Raw genomic sequence first — 24,586 nt, 5'->3', positions numbered from 1 at the left:
TGGGTGTGCATGTATGCTCGCACAGAGCTTGAGAAAATAGGTACTTACAATAATACTATATGGAACAGCTCATTCTGGATGGCATCTCCAGACATATGGAGGAAAGGAAAGTGATCAGGAGTAGCCAGCATGGATTCAGCAAGGGGAAATCCTGCTTAACCAATCTGATAGCCTTCTCTGATGGCATGGCTGGCTGGGTTGATGAGGGGAGAGCAGTGGACTATATTGTGTACCTTGACTTCAGCAAGGCTTTTGACATTGTCTCCCATAACATCCTCCTAGATAGACTCAGGAAGTGTGGGTTAGAAGAGTGGGCAGTGAGGCGGACCGAGAACTGGCCGAAAGGCAGAGCTCCGAGAGTCGTCATCTGTGGCATGGAGTCCAGCTGGAGGCCTGTGGCTAGTGGCATCCCCCAGGGCTCAGTACTGGCTCCCATCCTGTTCAACTTATCAGTGACCTGGATGTCACAGAGTGCCTTCTCTGCAAGTCTGCTGATGATACCAAGCTGGGAGGAGGAGTGGCTGATACACCAGAGGGCTGTGCTGCCATTCAGAGAGACCTGGCCAGGCTGGAGAGCTGGGTGGAGAGGAACCTCATGAGGTTCAACAAGGGCAAGTGCAGAGTCCTGCACCTAGGGAAAAATAACCCTAGGCACCAGTACAGGCTGGGGGCTGACCTTCTGGAGAGCAGCTGTGCAGAGAAGGACCTGGGAGTGCTGGTGGATGACAGGTTGACCATGAGCCAGCAATGTGCCCTTGTGGCCAGGAAGGCCAATGGTATCCTGGGGTGCATTAGGAAGAGTGTTGGGAGCAGGTTGAGGGAGGTGATCCTGCCCCTCTTCTCAGCCCTGGGGAGGCCTCACCTCGAGTACTGTCTCCAGTTCTGGGCTCCCCAGTGCAGGAGAGACATGGAGCTACTGGAGAGAGTCCAGTGTAGGGCTACGAGGATGATCAGAGGGCTGGAGCACCTGCCCTATGAGGAACGGCTGCGAGAGCTGAGCCTGTTTAGCCTGGAGAAGAGAAGACTGAGGGGGATCTGATCTGTGTGTATAAGTACCTGAAGGGAAGGTGTCAAGGGGACAGGGAAAAACTCTTTTCAGTTGTCCCGTGTGACAGGACAAGAGGCAATGGGCAGAAATTGAAGCACAGGAAGTTCTGCCTGACCGTGAGGGGGAATTTCTTCCCTGTGAGAGTGACGGAGCCCTGGACCAGGTTGCCCAGAGAGGTTGTGGAGTCTCCTTCTCTGGAGATCTTCAAGCCTGTCTGGACGCAACCCTGTCTAACCTGCTCTAGATGACCCTGCTTGAGCAGGAAGGTTGGACCAGATGATCTCCAGAGGTCCCTTCCAACCTTACTGATTCTATGATTCTATATAAAAATTTACTTTAAAAATAGGAATAAGACATATAAATGATATGAAAACATATCCTTATGAGATAAAATTTGCGTGGGAAATGCACAGGTACTGAATTTTCTGTACTTAATTTTATTTATTAAGTTGGATCTTCTATTAGTATTTTCCTACTAAGGCTGAAGTCTTACTCTTGTATTCTGCTTGTTAAAACTGCAATTGCCAACCCAGTGTATCTGCCACTCTAGACTGTGTCTCAATGGGCAGGTGTTGTTGCGTGCCCTTTGTGCAAGGGGGGAGGGCAATGTTAGGGCTGTGCTGCTGAGATTGTCTGGGGTGTTCTGCAAACATTACAGGGTGAGATCCTCCACTACCTCTACATAGCACATTTACCCTAGTTTTAGGGCTGGTTCCTTAAAACAAATAAATGCAAGCCACTGAAAGCTTTAACCATAGAAGCTGCAGAGAATGGGAAAGTATAATGCTGAGGGTAGGTTTGTGTTCCACTGACAATTTGACTTCCTTTTATAGAGTGAAAGATTAATAAATTTTATTTCTTATGAATCTGTTTTAAGAGAACATTACAGGTTATGTTTTCACTTTTCAAAGAAAGCTTTTTGTAAGGAAAGCATCCTGACAGAAACTTTGGATTTGGAGATTGCAATGCCTAACTGGGATTTATTGTAACTGAACGTGAAAAATCCTGAAATAAAGGATTATACAGTTTTATAAAAACATTGTATTGTTTGTCTTTTTATTATAGATATTTAACCTTGATTTAGAGCAGTGTGTAGGATTTGTCTACTAGACATAATACAGTATAAAGTGTCTAATTGTTTTAAAGCGTGCATTATTATAGTTTCTTATCAGTACATTGCATAAAGTTACTGAATACTTCTGTCCTGTTCTTTCTCTTTCAGGCTGGATTCACATAGCAGAGGAAGGATTTCCATTTTTGAAATACGAATGTGAATGTGATTGAAGGACTTACATGGAGAATTCTGAACCTGGTTCCTTCCTGCTCCAGGAAGGATAGGTGAGTGAACTGTGGGATAATTTGTAATTAACTTAGGCCTTACTTCAGAAAGTTTTTAGTCAAAACAGGAAGATACAGTTCAGATGGCTGCAAGTAAGAATAGAAGAAAATTCAGATACTGCAGACACACCCTTTAATTACAAACACCAGACTTCAAAGTTTTCTGTTCCTGTTTAGTAACAGGAGGGTTTCCATAAAGAGTGACATGAGGTTTCTATAAATCACATGCTGTTTTTTTTCCCCCTCCCAGCCTTCCAAAACTCTCTTCAGTATAGAACTTTTTATATTTTAGTTGCTTTTTGCCCAAAGTCAAAAAAGTCTGAACTGGCGAAATGAATTTAGCCTTTCTCGAAGCAATTCTGAACTGAAAAACCCCAGCTGGAGAAGAGTTTGATGTGGAGTTTTATCAGGTTTCTGCTGTATTTGTTAGTGAAACAAAAATATCGTCATAGGCCCCAGATCCATCCATACTGCATCTGGGCGACTTGTAAAGCATATTGGAAGGGAGGTAATATAATAATTATTTCCAGCAATTGGAAGCTGCACTTGAATTTCCCTTTCCCTTGCTCCCTTGTTCCTTCCCTTCCCTCAGAGGCGAAGAGAGAACTGGAAACAAGACCCCAAAAAGGTAAAGATGGAAGTTCGTGTCAGGTTTTTTACTTGGCTCTGACTGTAGATATGTGGGGCTATTATTAGAAAAGGGCATGTGATTTTGTGGAATTAATATTGACTCTTACCTCTTCCATCTTTCTGAGTAACCTTTTCCTGGTTCTGATCAGTGAATAAATCAGTATTTTTCAGTAAAACATATTCAAAGCAAGTAGACCTTATTTCTGTTGTAAAAGTGTAAGGTGAAGGATGCTCAGCTTTTCACAGAGGATTCTAACTTCTCCATCTATAAAGGCAGATGAGGAGCATGTTATGTGATCCTGAGTAGCTACTGATGCTCAGCAATGCATAACAAGATGAGCTTTTATTACAGATATCACTGACTGGACAGCTGTTGCATCAAGCTGTGACACAACAATAAATAGTTAAGAACTAGTAAAAATGAGCTCTAAGAGTAAACAGTGTAGCAGCAGTATCTTTGAATTAATTTAAAGCTTCTTACAGCTTAGATTCATTTCGTCTCTATAAGTTGTTCTGCAGGCCTGAAGCCATCCAGTGTAGGCTTAGGGTGACCTCCTAAGTGAGTCTTCCCACTACACCCATGAGGGCAGGCAATACCAAAATAAAGACAGATTTGGTCATGACTTTTGTCTAGTTCAGGGGGACAGAGCTGAGATGTTGCCATGATCCTTAAGCCCAAAGGAAACATGTAGGAAGAAGAAAATGGTTATGACAATGACATCGCTTTGTGGAAGGTGGTTGGGAGGAAGTCTGAGGCATTTGCCTGAAGCAATAGTGTGAAAAAGGTTGAAGTATGTTGGAGAGAAAGCGGTAGCGTACAGAGAGATGGAGTGGGCTGCAGTGAGGTAGGAAAGTGTCTTGGTGCTTGGAGGGTGGAGAGGGACTGGCACCTACACAAAGTGAGGGTCAGCGGTGTCTCAGAGCATCTAGGGTTCAGTGGAGGATGGAAGGAAGCATGGAAATAGAAGAAAGGGTGAAAAGATGCCATGAAGCGGATGGGAATAGTTCTGTTTAACTGCGTATGCCAAACATTTTTCCACCATAGATGTTTCTTGGTGGGTTGTATTTGTACGTAAGTATGAAAAGATCTCCCCTGCAGTGGGTGGGAGAGAAAAGGTGACAATAAGATTGAGGAGCCATAGTAAGACTTCTCTGAATTGGAAGAAAAGAACAAAGGAGTGAGAAATGTGCAGGCAATAATAAAAGACCAGGCTTTTTGAAGTGGAATTTTGGAAGGTAATGAGAAAGAAGGGATCTGCGTCAGGAAAGACAGAAAGCAGTAAGATTCAGTTACTAGGTTTCTCATTTTTGTCCACCATTATACTATGAAAGACAACTACTGTTAGAGAGGGGAAAAATCAAGTTTCCTCGGTAAGGAAATGAAAAAGCACGCTGGATTTATTTGCATGCACAATGAGAATTATTTAATGTGTGTGTGGGAAAGCAGTAGAAACATTTTGATAGTACTTTCTGTATTTTCTATGTTTTGATTAAGGGGGAATGCCAGTAGTCATACAACTGAGTAACTGTGAGCCTACAAACCCACACCTGAGTTTCTTGTGATGCTTTCTAAAAATATGCTGTTTTTCCTGTGTTTCATATGCTGGCTGGTTTAGGGTAAGACTTGCAATAATGTTTTTAAAATTTATTTTTAAAGTTTGTCATAAGCAAGTCAAGTCATATGGTAGCCTGTGTGCTCATTGCTGAGGGAAAGGTTTAAATGGCTGTAAATGCTTTACAGATTCAGGCTTTGCGTGAGCAGCCTTGGTCCTGTAATGGGTAGGCGGGCTGTTGCTTGATTGTTCCTGTGGCTCCTGTCTGAAACCAGAGCAGGTCCAAGGCTGCCCTAGTATCTCATAAATTGGCCGAGTCTTTCAAAACGATGATCGGCTTGGCAAGGTGCAGAGCACTTTGTGCTTGTGGATGTGTTTGGTGGCAGGTTGTATTCAGTGACAGCTTTTACCTTGTGCCTGTTTTTTCCTGGCTTTAACTGTGTTTATGAAGAGTGGGGTATATTGGTTTTACCAGAAGGAGACTGGAGTTGACGACGCTAGTACATGCCAGAAAACACTGATCTGTCCTTGCATGGTCCCTGGGAGCACTAAGAGGTAGACGCTGTTGGCTGGGCTGTGCTACAGTCAAGCCTGGGATGCTGGGCAGGGCTGGGGTTAGAGCTAGATCAGCTTTTAGGTCCTGCTGCTTTGGGGAAAAGTCGGGCTTTTTCTGCACGTGCTGCGCAGTTACTGTCACGCGACTGCACACGTATGGCCGATTTGATGCTCGCGGGGCCCGCGCAAAGCCTACGTGCTCACGAGCTCCAGCCTTTGGGACCTTCCACAGCTGGCAGCCAAGGCTGGAAATCCCCTCGCATGGCTAGGAGTGTTTCCGCTCCTGGACTTGCTAGTTTAGGAGCTTGTACTCCATATGGATTGTGCGGCCTTCTTGTTCGGCGTCTGTTTCTAACCCTGTACATGTGTTAATTGTTTTTTTTCCTAACCTCTTAAATTTTAGGTACTGCAGGCATTCCCCTGTATCTGTAAAGATGCTGACCTAGCATCAAATGGAAGAGTATGATGAAGTGATAAATGTTTCAAGCCCCTGGCCTTTTATCTCTTGTCTATTTTTTTTTTATTTTTTTTCAACGCTTCTCAAACTTAAGTGATTGAAAAGCTTTCCAGATCTGATAACCAAAAAGATTTCAAGTGAAACTTTTGGCTCCTATCCCAGCATGAGATCATTCAAAGTGATATTAGCTGAATTTGTACCAGAGTTTGAAAAGAAAATGAAAACATGTTACTGTTGGTGTGTCTCAGCTATTTTTCAGCTCTGCTAGGCAAATGCTTTCTCAATGGTTAGCTTTGGTTGGTAGCCATTGTAAAGGTTTCCAAAAGTGTGCGCACACGTGTGCCCACACATGTGCGCAAACACATACAGTTCTGTGTGTGTGTGTATACATATATATATATATAGAGAGAGAGAGAGAGAGAATACATTTTCTCCATTAATAATATATTTAATTTATACTCTATACTTTGATCTTTTATCATTGTTTGCAGGGCGGCTTTTGTTGGGTTTTTTGTTCATTTATTTTTAGTGTTTTGTTTTTTTTTAAGTAGAGGTTTTAAACTCCAGTGTAGCTGGGAAAAACTTGCATTAAGAAGCAGCATGTACTGAAGCTGTGTTTCTATTCCAAAACTATCTTAAAACTAAACAGAGCTGGGGGATCTTTTCTTTAACCTGTCTTTGCATCTGGTTGTTATGGTAGGCTTCAGCAAAAGCAATTGTCTTATACGTGTGAACATACCTAGTGTGGGTAAAAGCGGGTCAATTAGATATGCATATGTTTTGTGGATTTCCTGTACAGAAGTAAAGTAAGCTACTGTCTTAAGTTATGCCACCAGATTACTAAACGATGCTGAACTTCAAGGTTGCAAAATCAAGTTTTGGAGGCTAGAAAATTCTCGAATTGAAGCTCCTCTTTCACCCTCCTTGTAAATATTCATTTTGATTGCCTTTAATTAGAGGATTGCATGCCATTTTTTTCCTACAAGACCTGCATATCATTCAGTGCACAGCATGGTTAATGCTTAATGAGTGGGGTAGGTTGTTGATGTTTTGTTTCTCACCATTTATTGTATGGCCTTATTTACTGCATTTTTGGCAGATGATGCCCTGAATACAAGAACTATTTGTTTCCTCGTGGACTTTTTATGGTGTTAACACCATAAAGAGTTACTTTACCATATATTTTTCAGGGACTCTTAATCACAAGTGCATAATAAGACAAAAATGATATTTAGCCAAACTCTGAGCTTCAACTGTTAATATCCTGAGGAAATCAGATGAAGCACGGTTGTATTTGTGGAAGTCTCAGAGGCACTAATGGTTTGTATCATCTCTGTATCCCATTCTTCTCATTCTCTAGCAGCAGATAGAAAGTGGGTAAAAGCTCAAGCTGTGGCATGAAGTATCTCCAAAACTGAAGGAATTTAATGGAGATATTCTAAGTGTTTCTTCCCCTCCGCCCTGCACAGTGTTTGCTGCTGCTTCTTGTTAATTCTGTGTGGGAACTTGCCTTATTGGGAATAGTCTTCTGTAATTGAAGATAGCAGTGCAACAGATATTTAATCTGGCAAGGTTATAGAATAATCACTCAGCAACCCACTCTCCAACACTTGATGCATATTGAAGACTTGATGCAAAAGAGCAAAGCTTCAAAACCTATGATACACTACAGGAAGAGAGCACCCTTCATCTGCTTTTTGTCTTTGAGACTGTAAGCTCTTCAGGCTGGAGACCATACCTTCCCATAAATTGATAAAGCACCTCAAGCACTACATTAGTATAAACACTAGTGGATGAGGTCATAAGATATCAAACATCATAATTAAATCAGTGCTTTATTCACTGTCTGTGTCTCGTTATGGCTGCCTCCTAGGTCACACTGCAGCCTTGAAGATCACGTAAGAACTCGAATGTTATAACAACTCTCACAGAAGCATTTACTTTGAAGCTGTTGCTTTCAGCTAGAAACCAATCTTCAGAAAAATGTATCTTTGTAAAATGCAGACCTATTTTGAAAAAAAAATCATATAAACTGGAAATATTTATTATTGATTTTGTCATGAATTACCATGAGTGAATCTTTGCCCACAGGCACCAATCACATGGTTGCAATGGATTTTCTTGATTCAGTTGAAGGACTGAAAGCATCTGAGGGAGTGATGTATTAAAATGAACCCTGTTTCTTCAAGGTTTCAAGAGTTTCAAGTGGTCTCTGCCAAATAACCAGACCTTCAGCATCAGGGCCAACTGTAGCAGTTTTAGAATTTAACTAATACTTAATTTTATCTGCTACTTTGAAGCAAGCTAACTTTAAAACAAAATAGCAAAATGTTTTAAGTAGGAGCCCTTCCCTCCCCAGCCCAGTTCTGGTACCCATACTTCAAATCTCATGTTATATAAGCGTCTGTGCACACTTTTTAGCAGTAGATCCTTGTGTGTTTTTTATAAGGAAATAGACTACCAATTTTGTCTGAGCAATAAGGTACTTTGAAGACTGAAGCCATAATCTCAGATATGCACGTAAGCCTCATGCATATCTGCCAAGTATGATGCCTCGGGCACGTGTTATTGCTTACCTATGCCATAATTACTACACGCATGTAGCTACAGGAATATGCCCATATGATTTTCCTACTGTAAACTTTCAGGTGACTTGCTAATCTAGGTCAGTACTCCGAGCAGCCCTTGTTTCTGAGCTCTTAGTAGCTGCAAAGCTGACATACAAACTTCAGCATTCAGGCTTTCCCAGAACCATCTGAAATTGGGTTACATTTATATTCTGTTTTGTTTTTGAATAGCAGCCTAGCAGCTTGCAAAGTAGTGAAATGATGGCACTGAAGGGTGAGTTGATGCCATTTGTTGTGGGGCTGCTATTTGCTAAATCTGGACCCGAAAGCAGGAAAGTGAAGAGAGCACGGAGGTAGCTCCTTGGTGTCCTTCAGAATAGACAGGCTCTGGAAACTTGGCATTAAAGCAAAGAAATCTAAGAGTTCTGCAACTCACTAAAATAGCCATATGGATGATGTGAGAGAGCTGGCAACTGGAGCTGCCCCTGGGACCAGTCTGCTAAGGAAAGTGCTCCTATGGCTCTGCAGAAGACAGTGATGGCTCACCGTGTCCCATGTGGGATTTGAGCTGGTAGTCCCCACTGGGCAGCTCCCTGCTGGGAGGAAGAGCCATCCTGGCACGGTATAAAGGCTCTGGTAGGGCAAGGAAGGCTACTTGCCCCAAGGGTTAAAGCAGGAAGTCACCTGGCTTCTGCCCAGTTATTGAAATAACAGCAAGGAGAAAGGTCTGTTACTGTGCCCAAAGGTGGGTGCCTTCAAGTGGTTCTAGGGCGTTAGAAACGAGTCAGCTCTCCCATGCTTGCCTCTGCTCTGGAGAACCGTGTTACTCCTTCCTTTTGTCTGAACCAAAACTGCCACTTTTATTTTCTACTTCAATAACAGCATTTGACTTTTTTTTCTTTCTTTCTTTTTTCTTTTTTTCTTTTTTTTTATGGCAGAGGACAGAAGTATATTAAAACACTCAACCCTAATTTTTCCAAGGTCTTCAAAAAGCTCCTTTAACTTTATTGTATTTTCTCAGTTAAGCCTTGTTAAGCACTTGGTAAACCTCCTAATGAAAAGAACAGACACTTCTGTCAGTTTTGCACCCTTTATTATGTCCTGTTCGTGTTTCATTATTTTGCTGTGATTCTCTTTTGAAATAGGCAGTCAGAGTAAAACAAATGGCAGCAAACTCTAATTTAGAGGTGTTAGCAAGAGCTGGCTCACTCTGATAAAAGGGTCAGCCAGGCTTTGCTGGTTCTTTATTATAATCCACTACCCACTGTGGTTTATCCTCTCTGACTATTACTCTTCTGTTATACTTGCTATCATCTTTGTGCAGATGATAGCTTAATACTTGCAAATGACCTAAATATAATGAACAGCAAGCTAGAAAAACTCTAAAACCATACCCATGTGAGAAGACAAGGGTACTACCGGCAATCTTGTTTTTCTTAGAACAAGTGTGAACAAGTGTTGGATGTTTAAAAAAAACCTTTTTTTTCTTGCTACAAGGACACTGTTCTCATTTCTGTTTGCAGTCATCCAGGGAGCTTAGGTGTGCTGAGTGGCAGACCATATTTGCTTGTCCATAGCATACTGTGCCTACAGTGCAAAGCTATATACAGCTTCCAACCAGGAGCCAGCTCGGAGCACAGGCAGAGCAAGCTCAGGTCTGTCTATACCTGCCTGTATACAGATAGCTTTAGAAGAAAGCAGAAACACCCATTTTTTTCATTATTATTGCATTGCACCAGAGGCAAATGCTCTAATTAAACTTTATACTTAGCATCAGTTTGTTGTAGCTGCTGTAAACTTCAGTCATGTTATAACTTCCTCATGGTGGTGCAGAGGCATGGAGTAGAGTCAGAGTCAAGGAAAAGCCAAATAGCACAAACAAGGTCTGTTGCATATTTGGCTACAGCAGCCCAACCCTAATCTCTAAGTTTTGTTAAGATGTTAGTTATGGCACTTTGTACAGGGAAAATTACTAAACAACCTGAGTGGAAATGTGATTAACACTAGATAGTGGAGGATCCAAGGTCTGTCTTGTAATAGATGCGAATCACATTCTTCTTTCCACCGTAGGTTGGGAGAGGGAAAGGTGGTTGACAGGACTCTTAGCATCCTTGCTGCTCCATGTCACCCAGTGTGTTGTTTCTGATCCGTCTGATGTGATGGGAAGAACTGGAACTCTGATAACAACGATGGTAATGTTAAGAAGTGTACCTTTCAGTAAAGGCATCAGAGAATGCTACTGTTTCTCTTACAATTAGAACTAGAAATAGGACCCTAGAAAATGAAAGATTTTTCTGAATGGGTCCCAATTTGTACCTTCTAATTCACTATGGTCATTTGCCTCGGGTGTCTTGATTGCCACTAAGGTGCTGTGCTGGGGTACAGTATTATTCTTGTCTTTATGAACTAGATGGCTAGATGCTAAATACTCGCTTGCTATTTTCTACTTTGTTTTCACCACTGCCTGTAGACTAAGGGAGAATGATAATTCCATGTCCATTCTGGGACTGGAGGACTTTATCATATAGGAGCTATCAAGAGAGGCAGTCTGGTGTGTAACTACTTTTTTCCTTCTGTAAGAAATGTTTTTCTTGAGAAGGCTGGTCATTAAATCGAGGGTCCAAATGTGCTTTTTCTGTTGGACGTCTTTTACCACTGCATGTTTGGGAAGGAGGAGGAGAATGGCACCAAGCTCAGGGAGTCACATTTACATTAAGCCCTCTGCTTCCTGTCGCACTGTATTTGACCTGAAATGAGCAGCTGATATGATGTCATCTTGGCTGTTGCCAGCATATTCGTCTTTCTATGTGAAATATGGAGGGGAAAAAGAAAGTTTTCTTTTTGAAAGACAAGCGAAAACCCGGAAGGATCTTGGCTGGCTTTGCATACCCTATAGGTATGTCTGATTGTTTTTGATGAGTGAGGTATTGTCCTCCTGTTTACCTCTCTCAAAGGAAGTGTCTGTTGACATAGTCTGCTGCATTTCAATCATCTTTATTACACACCACCCTGGGAAGCCTTCGGGCAAGCCAGGCAGGCCCTAAAAGCAACTTCTTAGTCACAAAGAGAGACAGGCCTAACCAGACACCAGCAGTTCATATTTCTTTATTTACAGAGATCTGTGCAATGATAACGTCCCACCTCACAGCAGATGAAGCCTGCTCCTGTGGAGCAGCAGGCGAGAGGAGGCGGGAAGGTCTCACAGCTGCTGCCATACCTGCTGCACTATGTTGGGGTAACGCTCCTGCCAGGAACGTTCTGGCTCTGCAGAGATGGAGGATTTTCCAGAGTGTCCTGGGTGCTACTCTGCTAAAAACAGCAGGAGTACCAGGAGGATGGTAACATGGTAGGAAATAGCTGGTAGAGAGCTGCCTGGTGGAGTGTCACCCTTTCTTTCTCTTTGCCCTATTCTCTCCTCCAACTGTCCCAGACATATTGGGCGCGCTGTCATGGAACAGAGTCCTTAGCGTGGGCACTGCTGGTTTTTGTCATTGTTAGTACTCAAATCTTCGTAGGACTTCATAGGTCTGTGCAAGGTTTGCTTATTGAATGGGGACAAAAGCTTTATGTGGTGTATGTTCCTATTTGGACAATTGATCCCTATGTTCATTTGAGAACTACTGTCATTAATGATCAGTCATGTCATCAGAGCTGTCTCTTAATGTTTGCATGAGGAGAGAGTTTTATTTCAGATTAAAATTTGCATGTCAGTGCTGAACCTTTGCTGGTAAGCAAACTCTGGAAGATTTGCATCACATTATGACAGTTTAATATGTTATTCTGTGCTCTTGTAAATCCTTTGAATATGCAGATTTAGCTTTGATTTGCATGCATGCAATATTTTCCTTTAGTGCTTTAAAAGTAAATCCTAAGCTGCCTGTCAGGGTATATCATTTGAGAGTTCGCAGAAATCATGCTATTCAAGGAGCATCCCATTCTTTTGTTCATGTGAACCACAGGAGGTCCTACTAACTTGACCATCAGTAGTATTTAATCAAACCTTGTTTCTCCAGATCCGTGCAACTGCCTGACAGCTCCGAGTGTGTTAAACTCATGCACCTTTCAAAACAAGAATGGCTTTATACTGTGCTAATAGGAAGAGATGGTTATAACTCTTCTCCTCCCAAGGTGTCTACTGTCCCACCATGGAGCTCAGCTTTAGCTTTGGTTGTTTGTGGCTTAAGATAATGGTGATGTCTGTCTGAAAAGTTTCATGTTAACCATGAAAACTGCAGGTGGTTAAGAAACAGAGTATGAGTGACCCAGTTCTCAAGTGTCAGGCAGTTCTTGTGGGGCACTGGGAGCTGCCTAATAGCTAATTATTTTAATTGATATTTGAATACTTCACGGAATCATGCATTAATGATGAAAGCAGCTTATGCCTTGATTGTAGCCAAAGATAGCGAGGGCCAAATTCACTGCAAACATATAGTAGTGCAAATTATACGTTAGAGCCCAATTGTTCCCCTGCAGGCTATAAATAACTCCTATTAAGTCATTGGGGGTTATTTGTCTCCTGTGGGGGAGAAGTTAGTCTGTGGTATAGCTGACCAGAAAATGGTTGTTAGTGATAAAGCAATGTAATTTGCATTGATTTATTATTCATTGGCTGTAAAGAACAAGTGCAGCTTACCCAGGGAGAGGAATTGACACCAAATTCTTTTGTCACTTAAACAAATGTCCCTGCTGAGTTAACTGAGATATGCTATTGTAACAGACTGGAGTTTATCACACACCTTCTGGCTTATAATTCTATTAAATTCGAATTCGACTTCAGTAAGAGTTGATTCCAAACTGAAATTTGCCCTACCTGAGCAAACAAGGATTGATGGTTAAATAAGAGGCAAATGTACGCAAAGAAAAATAAAATGCAGTCCTTCAAATTTGTCCAAATTTCCTGTATCTGATAATGTGTGTGCCCTGCTTTAGAAGGTCTTGTGCCAGCTTTTAAGATCCTGCATCGAAAACAATAGAATTTTATTGAAGAAAAATAGGTGAATTTGTCCTTGGTGTGGATTAAGTGAAGTTAAAGATAGCCCAAGATCATTTTTATAAGGTTTTCTTCTTAAGATTTTTGATTTTGATGCTTGTAGGCATTAAGATATGTTTTATGATTGAAATAAGCATGGTATTATCAGAGTCTACTTTGGGGCTGGTACTCCTCTGAGAGCTGCAGCTTTTTGGATGAGAACAACCAACAAATATTTCTTGTGAGGTTGCGCTCTCATTCTTCTCCCCTTCTTTTAAGCCAGCTTTCTGTTTCTGCTGATTGTGAAAGAAAATCTAGAAACAAGAATCAAACTCTTAACTCAAAAAAATAGTAAAATAAAAAATCTAGTTTTAAGTGTTGTTTTAGTCAGTCTTGTGAGGTTATTGCTTGGGGGGTTTAGGTCCAGATTCATTACTTCTAAGCATTTGCAACTGGCAGTACTAAAACTTGGTTGCTGATACAGGTGGTGTCCCATCCCTCTCTGGGCTGCTGACAGCATTGATTTTGTGCCTGACACAGGTGGAATCGGTGCCTTAGGAACTAAGCTGAGAGTACAGACATCAAACCTGGCCGATTTAACAGCGCAGTCTTTTGCTACGCTGTTGCCTCTTGAGCTAAATTCTCCAGTGAGCTCTTCTTGGGGGTGTCATAGAGCAGCAGGTGCCAGGTGGGTCTGCAGGGACGGGGGTGCAAGAGGCCCAGTGCCCTGGGTGCCTTCCCGAGGGAGCGAGCAGAAAACGCAGAAACAAGCTGGCTGTTGCTTCATGGCATCAACCATTCTGCAATTCTGTGGTGGCTTTTGGCTGAAAAAAAAAATCAGTGCTATTACAGGAGGGGGAGGAGCACTGGAGGAAACCCTTTGGAAGGCCTTTTAGTGACTCATTGCACTTTGTACATTGACTTAGTAACCTGGGATTCGTCAGGAAAGGCTGATGCTATCTCCCTTTGAATAAACAGTGTCCTGCCATGGGCCGTCTTCGCAGCCTGAGACAGACTTGTGGAAAGAAGTGCTGTAACTATAAATTGCTCTTTTGTGGGTTAGTTTTTCTGGCAAAATCTGAATAAAATAATAAACTTGGAACTCAATTCCTCTCCAAAAGGAGTATGTCCTAGCTATTTAAAGCTGAACTATTTTGCAGCATATTCCTTCACATTTCTGTTAAAGGTTAACAAAATTGTTTAGATAGCTCTAGTGGCTACACATCAGTCTGCTGTAACCAGCTGATTAATGTGACTGATTTCTTTAGCAAGTTTCTCTAATCACTTCTTATTTACAAACTGGGGTGGTTTTGTTTAAAGCAGCTATGGTGAGTGCTTATCCATCTTAAAAGTTCATTCCTTGACTGAAGTGAGTTTAGGAAACACAACTCTAATGGACCCCTGTGACACGCAGCACCCAGTAAAAGAAGAGGTCATATGCAAAGTCTTTGGTAGTATTAATCCTTCTTGTCATCTCCTACAGATGAGCAGTAAAAGTATATATATATTTTTTCTTGAAGCAACAAGAAAGGAAATCATAATGAGTGTAGGCAAATAAGAGAAAACAGTACTCCTAAGCCTGCAAGAAAGTGTGCTTGGAAGCCAGGAGACCATGGATTCCAGTCTTATCCAAGCTGTTGAGTGACAGCTGGTAATTTGAAATAATTTGAAACTTCTATTTGAAGCTTATTTAGACTTCATAGGCTTACCGTGATGGAAAATATTCTAAAGATTTCCCCTGTTAGAAATAAGGTAAAATTATGTAATCCTTCAAGTAGAGCTAGGCACAAAACTGATGTCTCTGCAGTGATGCATCATGCATCTTTTCAGGTACAAGTGCTGAATCCTTCTGTGTGTTTATTCTGTAGGTAAACATCATTCCAACTGCTATTACACAAACTATTTTCAATGATAAATATAAGAAATATTTAGCAACTAAAAGTTGCTAAAGTTTAGTGTCCTGAACAGTGTCTTAAAGCATGCCATAAAAGGGTGGGTTTTTTGCTATAGCGAGCGTCAACAGTTCTTCCTATATTTTTGTGACAGACTGTTTTGTTTTGTTTCCTTCGCTCACTGTATCTTTGGAAAAATATTTTACATTCATCTTTCAGAGTAGGAATAATTCTGCAGATTCACCTTTACTCTCCGTATCTTATTACTAGGTAATTTTATTAGGTGGTATTGAAACTTTATATTCTGATGTCTCAGATATTTTGTATTCTAGTCCTCTTCTGCCCAAGCAAAATCTCTGATATTTCCTGCTGCTGATCTTACCATTTTTTTCTAGACTTACTTGACAGAATTCTAGTCTGCGACTTATGTATCACCTTCAGTTTGTTATTTTTTCTTTCTAAATTCTCTCAAAAAAGGTATTTGAAGTTACCTGATTTTTGCAGACCTTTGAAGAAAAGGCATTTCTTGTCTGCATGTGCAGCTAAAATTCTTGTGCAGTCTCATATCACTTTATGCCTCTATCTTTGCTATATTAATTTTCTTGGCTTTGCAATATGCTTTCTTGTCCTGTTAATATTCCTTTAGATTGTTCCTATTAAAAATCTTACGATCATATCATCTTTAATTTTATCCTCTCTTCTCACTATTCACTTTCCATTCACCTTAAACACAAATCAACTCTACTTTAAAAGCACTTTACAGACAGCATGTAGGTAGACCGTTAATTTATTAAGTTTTTAGACTTCTATTTCTTTCTGATCTGCCTGCAGTGACCACCCCCTTTACTTATTTGCTATGTTTTTGAGCAACAGTTCTGTATTTTTGTGCTTTTGCTCTTTTTAGGAGGAGAGAGTTATTAGCATATGCAGATTTCTTCCTAATTCTATTTTTACCATGATTTCTGTAGGGAAAATTTGGACTCAGGTGGTCAGAATTCATGCACTCAATAGAGAAGGCATGTAGATGGGCAAAAAAGGAAAAAATGTGAGGAAAGCAGTAGGATTTCTACTCAGAAACATTCAAGAAATGAGAATTTTTCTTAAGGAATGAGTCTTCATGTCACTACGCGAGGTGGTAGTCTTTGATATTAAGTCTGTTATAGCTGTTGAATGCATTAAGAAATAAGAGGAAGAGATCTGAAGATACTCATACAATATTCATGCCTGGTTTTAGTATGCAGGAAGTAGAAAAGGTAGAAGAAGATACAATAATGGATAAAGGAAGGACAGCAGGAAAAAAAGGAAGTGATAAAAGTGATAGGGACATTAATCAGATCAACAGGACAGTTAGTAAAAGGTCTGTGTCTGACCTGACAATGGAGTGGGTTGTGGTCAGTAAAAAGTAAGGGGAAAATTTGTACTTTAATAGCATGGGGGAATTTGAAATATTAGTGTAAACTGGGAATTCAGGACACAGCAGAATAATCATGCTGGAAAAGTGGTACTGAATGAGCTGTTATGTTCAGGAAAAACAAAAATAGAAGATGGTAGGTTGTCCTTGAGCATTGACAATATAAAGTATCATTAAAAAAAAATCAGGAAAGGATATCCTGGATGAAAGAGTATCTGTTCTGGTTTCAGCAACTAATGATGAGATCATACAAGAGCTAGCTACAGGATGTAACTTCATGTCGAGTGAGGGGGAATTGATTTAATTAAAATAAATGGAAGATTAAAAGTATGTCCTTAATTAAAGTTCTCACTGAAAGACAGTAAACCTGAATTTGTCAAGCTGCTACCTAAGGAAATCAGCTTCACCAAAGAGTTCAGGGACCTGAATGGTGCAGAAATTTGGGTTTTTTTTTTTTTTTTTTTTTTTTTTTTGCAAGTCAGAGTTATTCACGCAGGCTGTATTTTGTGTCCCAAGGAAGGAGAAAAAGTTATGAGGAAAGGTGAAAGCTAGATTTTTGAGAATTCAGACTGAATTCAAGCTTGCCAATAATGGTTAGATACTGAGAAAAAAACGGATATCTAGCCATATAAGTAAATTTTGAGCAACAGGAAGGCTGCTGCATAATGGAACTGCTGGTTCAGGGATTAAACCTGATCTACTGTGGCCGTGGCAAGGGGAACAGCATGGCAGAAAAATCTGAATGTGGTGGACGCAAAACCTAAATTGACAATACTCCTAAACAGCTTCGAAATAGCTAACCTTTTTATCAGAGAATACTTGCTTGAAATCTAAAGGTATGACTGCAAGTATTTTTAGCAGAAACACCAACACTTGTTCTCTGTGCTGGGCCTCTCTGCTTTATATTTAACTGCCTAAGTTCTCTAGAATGGGACTGTTTTGTAGTTTTGCATTGTTACACTAGTTAATGCTGTGGGTTCTTGAGGATCATCGCTCAGGTCAGAGAAGTTTCAAGTATATCAGACTTATAAAAAGTTGTCCTTCATTTTTAGTGTTTTTCTGTTGTCCTATTAGGAATTATTTGAGGAAATATATTTCGGGTTTTCTGATTGAACAGTGAAGGGAAGATGAGTTCAGCTTTTATACACTGACTTAAGGCTGTGGTATTTTGGGGAGACTTGAGAGGATACTGCTGTTGTCAGACTGGTTATGATAAAGTACTCAGATTTTAGCTAGTGAGATTAAATGAAAGGGCTTGAAAGGAAGCAGATGGATGTGTTAGAATGAGAGGGGAATGTCATAAGTAATTCAAATTTGCTGTTTTAAGTGTTGAAGTCACTATTGGCATCAGTGGTAAGGAGAGGAAGACGTTTTAGAGGGAAAGGAGTTCACTGTTAGGCAAGTTTAGTTTATGTTGGTGATGAAGGGTTAAAGCGGAAAGATTGGGAGTAAAATGAGGTATGAAAATGGATGCGAAGGAGATAGTTTAGAAAGGCAAGCGATATCTGAGGATGTGGTTTCATGAACTTCTTGGGCTGATGTAAGGCTGTGCTGCCCCTGGCAGGAGTAGTCATAGCCCCTCCTGTCCCTTTCCACCATCACCTTCCTGTCAGCTCATCTTAGATGGATTTCACAATCATGAAACTGCATCTGAGCCATCAACACAGAGATGAGTGCTAAAGTCTGTGAACTGATGAGATCACCCAAAGGTGTTGAACTGAGAAGAATGTGTCAAGGACAGGACTTTCAAAAGCACTATTGATCGGGCAGGCCATTCAGGGGACATAGTGAAAGAACAATCATGGGCAGGAAAAATAATGATGTAATTTGAAAGCTCAGTGAAGATGAGGTGTCAGGGCAGAGATGATGATCAGCATTATCAAAAGAACCAGAAAGGCCAAGCAGGAGGAGGAGAGAGGAAGATCCTTGAGATTTGGCCAGAAAGAGATCATGAAAGACCCTAGTGAGAACAGTTTCATTCAGATGGAAACAACGGAAGCTGGACTGGAAGTAATCCAAGATACAGTTGGAAGAGAGGAAGTGAGTTCATTGGCTTCAAGCTATGCTTGCCATGGCTTTATAGATAAGGGAAAGGAGGAAAATACAGTAACTCTCAATAGGTAGGATAGTGGTCTTCTGGACAGTCGAAGGGAGGCAGCGTTGGAAGATACAGAGGTAAATGAGGACTGAGCTTAGCTGAGAAAGAAATGCATGGCTGAAGATAAATGGAAGAGATTAATGGATTATAGATGAAGAGAAGAAAGGTAGAAGGTTTATAGATGTTGTATCATGATGCATTGCTTTCTCCGTAGAAATACAACTCTCTCCGTAGGAATTAGCAGAGACAGGAGAAAGAAAATCCTTTGCAAAACTGGGCAGCTTCTTGCTTAATGAAAATAAATCAGCTAAGTCAACTTGTTCTTCAGTTAGTTTAAACTGATTTGAAGCAGCAGCACACTACTGCTTCCCTTTTCCTCTTTCTACCCCCACGGCCGCAACAGAGAGCAGCGCATCATGCCGACGACGTGTGCTGGTTACAGTGACTGCTACCGAGTTCACTTGGCTTTGGAAAGAGCACGACACGTTCAGGCTTCAGGGGCAGCACTACCTAATTGTCTGGCTCTGGTCCAGCTGCTGATTGACCCAATAAACTCTAATGAATCTGGGTTCCTGAAGTCTAATTTTCTTCCTCTCCCTGTTACGGGCTTTTCTCAGTCCATGAAGACCTGAAACCTGAGTGCTGCCTTTGACAAAGGGAGTGAGAGAGAGGGGCAAGAAAAGGCAGATAACAGCCGAATGTAATCAGCATTTTATTACCATCCTCAGGAAGTGGGAATGGCTTGAAGAAGAACAAGAAGAAAAAAAAAAGTAGGTTGGAGCAAGGAAAGTTAATTATGGTGAGGTTATTTGACAGGAAATTACAAAATACAAACAGACAGAAGAAACACATTTTAAAACAGGGTAGGAAATCTCCAGTTACTTCACTGTGTATATTCAAAACCCCCAAAGCAAAGGCTCAAAAAAGCAGTTTAAACAAAAGCTATCTTATCTGATAGAGGCATTTCAAGCACAAAAGGAAATTTATATATTGGGTTGACAGTCTTAAAATAAACTGATTGTCGTGATAACACTATAGATTTAATTGTGGGAAAAAATTGGGTTCTTTTATATGACCTGCAGACACAGTAAATTCCCATGTAAATTCATTCCTTTTCTTTCTTTGTACATTTCTTGTCTTCTAAGTAGTGTTCATCAGTGTTTTCCAGAAATTGTAAAGGTAGATTTATGCATGTAGGACGAGACTCATAAATATGTGCATATTTTAAAGACTTTCATGCAGACTAGACAGGATTCATTTCCTAAACTACTGTTTGGAAGTATCTTAATGGTACTATAGCAATTTACCCAGATTCAGACAGTTTTGACAGAAATGTAGTGCTTTAGTATGAGGATGGAATCTCCAGTACCTAGTGATCAGCATTATTATTTTATTCATTTCATCATTAGTATACTTATGAAATGCTCTTGAATATCTGGTGTGTCTTATTGCTTTCTGGTTGCTAAGGAAACTATTTTGTTACTACATCACCTTTTTTTCCTGAGGCAGTAAAACATGTGTGAGTGCAAGAACAGCAGAACTTGCTCACTATTCCTACGTAGCCCTGCTGTAGGTGCTGTAGCTGCAAATAAGAACAAGAAGGAACTTCTGATACCTGGACTTTCAAGAGGTGTTTTGTTATGAACAACGTTCTCTTCGAAAAAAAATGTTCATGGGGGGGGGAACATGTTCAATTTCTAGAACCTTCTTTATCACTTTTCTTTGAATTTTACTGCCGAGATGTTGAATAAGCATTCAGTCCATAAAAGTGTCTGTGTCATTGCAGTGAGATAGGATAAGTATTATAAGGGCTCTACAGTTTCATTTGCTTTGAGGAAAGGAAGGAGCAAGGAGAGAGAGAGGAAATAACGCTGTGGTGCAAATGATGTATTAGATTAGCTCTGTTAAGACCAGAGCAGACTTAGAATTCTATTAGACAGCTATCTTCCTTGCTTTTGACTAAGGCAGTAGCAAAGACAAGTTAGGAACATTAAGAGGTTTATAGGTACAACCTCTCTGGCTTTCGTGACTACTAACTCAATTTGTGGAGCTCTTCCTTCCCTTTTCTTGCTCTTCAGTCTGCAAATCTGACAGTGCAGTATGTGAGAATGATGCCACAAGCAGTGTGTGCAGAGGAGGAGATCTAAAACTCAGGGAACGGCTGGCACAAAGACTTCTGTTCATTGGGCTGAAGTGGTTTAGCTCATGTGGCAATGCCTGGAGATTGGGATATAAGGCTGTGAAGGGAATGCTATTGGAGTATTATATTGTACTAGATATATCTGTGACATTGTGCCTCATCGTACCTGTTCGATCATGTAAGAAAATGTAAGATTGTTTTTTCTAATTAATTTGTCTCCTTTTCTGTGACTCTCTGCTGCTGAAGCTGTTGAGCCATCATAATCTATGGACATAACAAAGTGAGGTCTGTGATGTGCTCATTTACCGAATATTATTTCGGAAGTTAGAGGTAGGTAGGTAAAGCTTCTGGTTGGCTGAGATGCAACATGGCATCCTTATGACCAAGTTAGCTAAATGGCTGTTTTCACTTGCAGTCAAATCTTTTCCTTCCACGGGTGACCTGGGGTACACCTAGAGGTCTCTAGCAGATATGAGCATGCAGAATTGCCTGGATTCATGAGGCAATTCTGAAGGCTCAGGGTATTGCTCAAGTATAGTACACAGATGAGTACACGTCTACTGGCACTGATGACTGTAAGACTAAAAGGCACAGTTTTATAGCAGTGTCCTATTGCTGCAAAACCGCGCTAGTAATCCTGTAAAACTGTCAACATATGATGGGTCCATGAGAGGTTTGGCAATATTTAACAAAGAGGTATCAGTTACCACTGTTAGTGGATCAGGAGGATTGGGTTGCAGTGTAAATATTCAGAACTTGCTATTGTTGATTCTTACACTCAAAAGGAAAAAAAGAGAGGACGCTTGTACAGGAGAGAAACTGAGCTTTTCTCATTTGTATCTTATTTAAACGACTAACTGCTGTAAAAGATTTTCATAACTCAACTGAGGGAGTTCATGAAGGAACATTGTGGAAGGAAAGCAGCTTCTTCCTAAAAGGTAGAGAATGATGCTGTCAATATGAATTGTTTCTAATCTGAAACAACAATCTGTGTTGAGGAGGATTATAGTAATCGTTTAATGTTAATATAAAACAGTGAGTATTTTAAAAAAAGAAAGACCTAAACTAATATTAGTTAACTGAATAAGAGTGATGTGGAATAGATACAATAAGAAAGGGAGCTTAAATATGTTTCCAAAATCCACATACTGAGGTTGCAGAAAAAATGGGAAGCAAATCATTCTTGCCTCACTCAAATCATTTTTTTATTTTGTGTTTTTTGCTGAAAGTCTCTGCCATTACTCAGTGATTTACTTTTTAAAAGGTATATGTGGTACTATTAAAAAGGAAGATGATTAAAATGTAATGTTGTATTAGTCAGCTCTCCACAATTGAATTAGAAGTGTTGGGAAGTCATATTTTTCCAATTTGTTTTTGCAGCAGCAATCCACAGAAATGGTTGACCTGACTTAGCTGACAGAAGATTTTCTAAGGGTTATACAATATGCTTCAAAGCAGCCCCGCCAGCCCCCAAAAGCCAAGGCTACTTAAAAATAAGTAGATTTTACTTTGAAGTATCTTTCTATAATTATCTTTCATTTATTTGTTTGTTTGTTTATTTATTTTTAGAGAGGCTTGTGTGAAGGAGAGATTGAAAGGGATGTCTTCATCACATATGATCAGTGTGGTACCTTATTTTGAAATCTGTTTTACTGCTATTTTATGTTTATTATTTTTATGTATACAGAAAATGGAGGAACAGGGCCTGCAGATGCAAAGTTATGCCCTAGAAACAATCATTAACACAAGCTAATTCTGTAACAAGGTACCACCTCCTTTACTGAGCATGCATTAATGTTTTAACTCTTTAGCTAGAATAAAGATAAGTAGCCAAAGTAAGGACAAGGAGTCATTTTGAAAGTGTTCTTTAAAAGAAATCTAATGTTTTTACTTTCCTAGTGATGATAAATAGGTGCATTCTTTTTGGAGGGAGGGCACCCCAAACTATTTCACATTACATTTTCAGAAGTGTGGAGAATATACCTCAGAAAAATTATGTTTACTAATCTGGAAAGGTGTGTTAATGAAACTCTGGTGAAGTTAAATGTTGGCTAGTTTAAAAAATTCTGATTTACCATCTTATGTGCTATTTAATGACTGGTTAAGCAACTATATGCCATCAACTGGGTTGCAGTAGTGATAGAACTGAGACTTGGTGCGTCTGGCTGATTTACTTTAGATAATGGCAAATTCTTGGGGTTAAGACCCAGTTTGTCTGCGAGTGTTCATGCCCAATTCACTGAAAAGTACTCATTTTTTTTTTTTTAAAAAAAGACACTTCTGAAAGGCTGCAAGACCACTCAGTTGGATTTTATAATTTTAGGTCTGTGGCTCTGTTCAGTACTGTAAAATGTGGCTCATTTATTTAACTTGTATCTCTGCATCTTCAAAACTCCAGTGTGGGTAAAGTTTGAACTAATTAACCAGTAACAGATGTAAACCACATTCATATCCAAACCATATGTTATCCTTGTAGCTTATCTGTACTTATTTCCTTTGAAAACAGTGAAGTCTAAATGTGAATTTTCTGTGTATATGGTTTATGGTTTTTAATAGTTTCCAAATATAGACAATAGCGCCATTTGTTTTAAGGCATTTTGAACAATATCTGGCACGTTTCCCACTTGTTTCTCATTGATCACTAGCTAGCTGTTCGCTTTTTTATTATTAAGATATGAAGTGATGATTTTGCAGAAGCCCTTAATACAGTTTCAGTCTCGGACTGGAGTGTCTTGAGGTTGGGTACTGAACACAGTAACTCCCTGTGATACTTACTCCTGGAGAACAACAACTAGGTAAAATCTCACTGTTCCTTTTCAGCAAAAGTAAAGTTTCTTTTGAGCACTGCTAGTTTTAGGAAAAAGGTTGACAATGTGATTGAATTTCACTGGGAAGCTTCAGGATCAGACGATTAGATAGAAAAAAAAAAAGAAGAAAACAGATACTTTTTTAAACAAAAACAACAACAACAAAAAAAAAAAACAGAAAAACAAGCTTTTCAGAGCAGTGGCAGCCCTACTTCGTGGCCCTGCTGAGCCTGGGCTGGACAGGGAGGCACTGTGCTGCTGCGGGGCGATGGCAACCAACTTTATTCCTTGTGTGCAAGGAGGACCTAGTCCTAAAAATCTCCATTTTATTCCCTTCTTTTCTCTCTTCCTCCCACCCTAATTCATGTGAAAACTCTACAGTTTGGCCTCAGGGAAACAGGCTACAAAAGAGGGTATCAGATTTTGCAGCCTTTTCTGCAGTGTGTTGATTGTTGCTCCTGAACCCAGCTGGAGGGAGCTGTTAAAGTGCTCTAACAGCTGAAAAGGGGAAAGGGAAGAGTAAAGCTGCCTTAGCTCTAAATCTCTAGTAGCCATGGGACCTGAGCTTATATCCCATGTGAAAATGGAGTTTAAGAATTATCTTCTCAAACTTATTTTTTTTTAAAAAAAGTAATATATGTACATGCATATATGTTGTTCTACATAAGTTTTTCAAACAGATTATTAAAAATAATGAAACATAATTTAGAGTATTTTTAACTGTCTATAACCCTTTTTCTGTTAATAGCTCATCATAGATTTTTTTACCCTGCAATAGATTAGTCTAAATGTTAAACAAGTAGCAAAGAAATATTTTTTTTTTTCCAAATATGCATTTAGTTGGAGTGGATACAAAGAAAAGATTTTTTTTTCTTCCTATATTTGCTAATTATCCCACTGAACACGTGTTGAATTTCAGTATGTCATGGCATAAAACAAACTATAGGTTAAAAAACATCCCTACAAAACTCACATTGAAGGGAATATATATGTATGTTTTTAATGGGTTAAAAACACTGTTGTAGGGTAAGAATGTGTTAGGAAATTATTTTTTTTAATGCTGAATACCACTGCATAGTAGAACAATGATCTTCAGTATTTACAAAATTGCAAATTATCAC

General features: G+C 39.9%; 1 long non-coding RNA gene across 1 annotated transcript in view; it reads left to right on the top strand.

Annotated features, from left to right (window-relative positions):
* LOC134136254 (uncharacterized) overlaps window positions 1-24,586 on the top strand; it is a 215,108-nt gene that overhangs the window by 133,972 nt on the left and 56,550 nt on the right. Inside the window, exon 4 of the long non-coding RNA XR_009957466.1 lies at window positions 2,271-2,386. This is a non-coding gene — a long non-coding RNA (uncharacterized LOC134136254). The remainder of the gene's footprint in view (window positions 1-2,270; window positions 2,387-24,586) is intronic.

Source organism: Rhea pennata, chromosome 2 (genome assembly GCF_028389875.1).
Source record: "Rhea pennata isolate bPtePen1 chromosome 2, bPtePen1.pri, whole genome shotgun sequence".
In the NCBI taxonomy this organism is placed as follows: Eukaryota; Metazoa; Chordata; class Aves; order Rheiformes; family Rheidae; genus Rhea; species Rhea pennata.
This window is presented reverse-complemented; position numbering and strand designations above follow the sequence as displayed.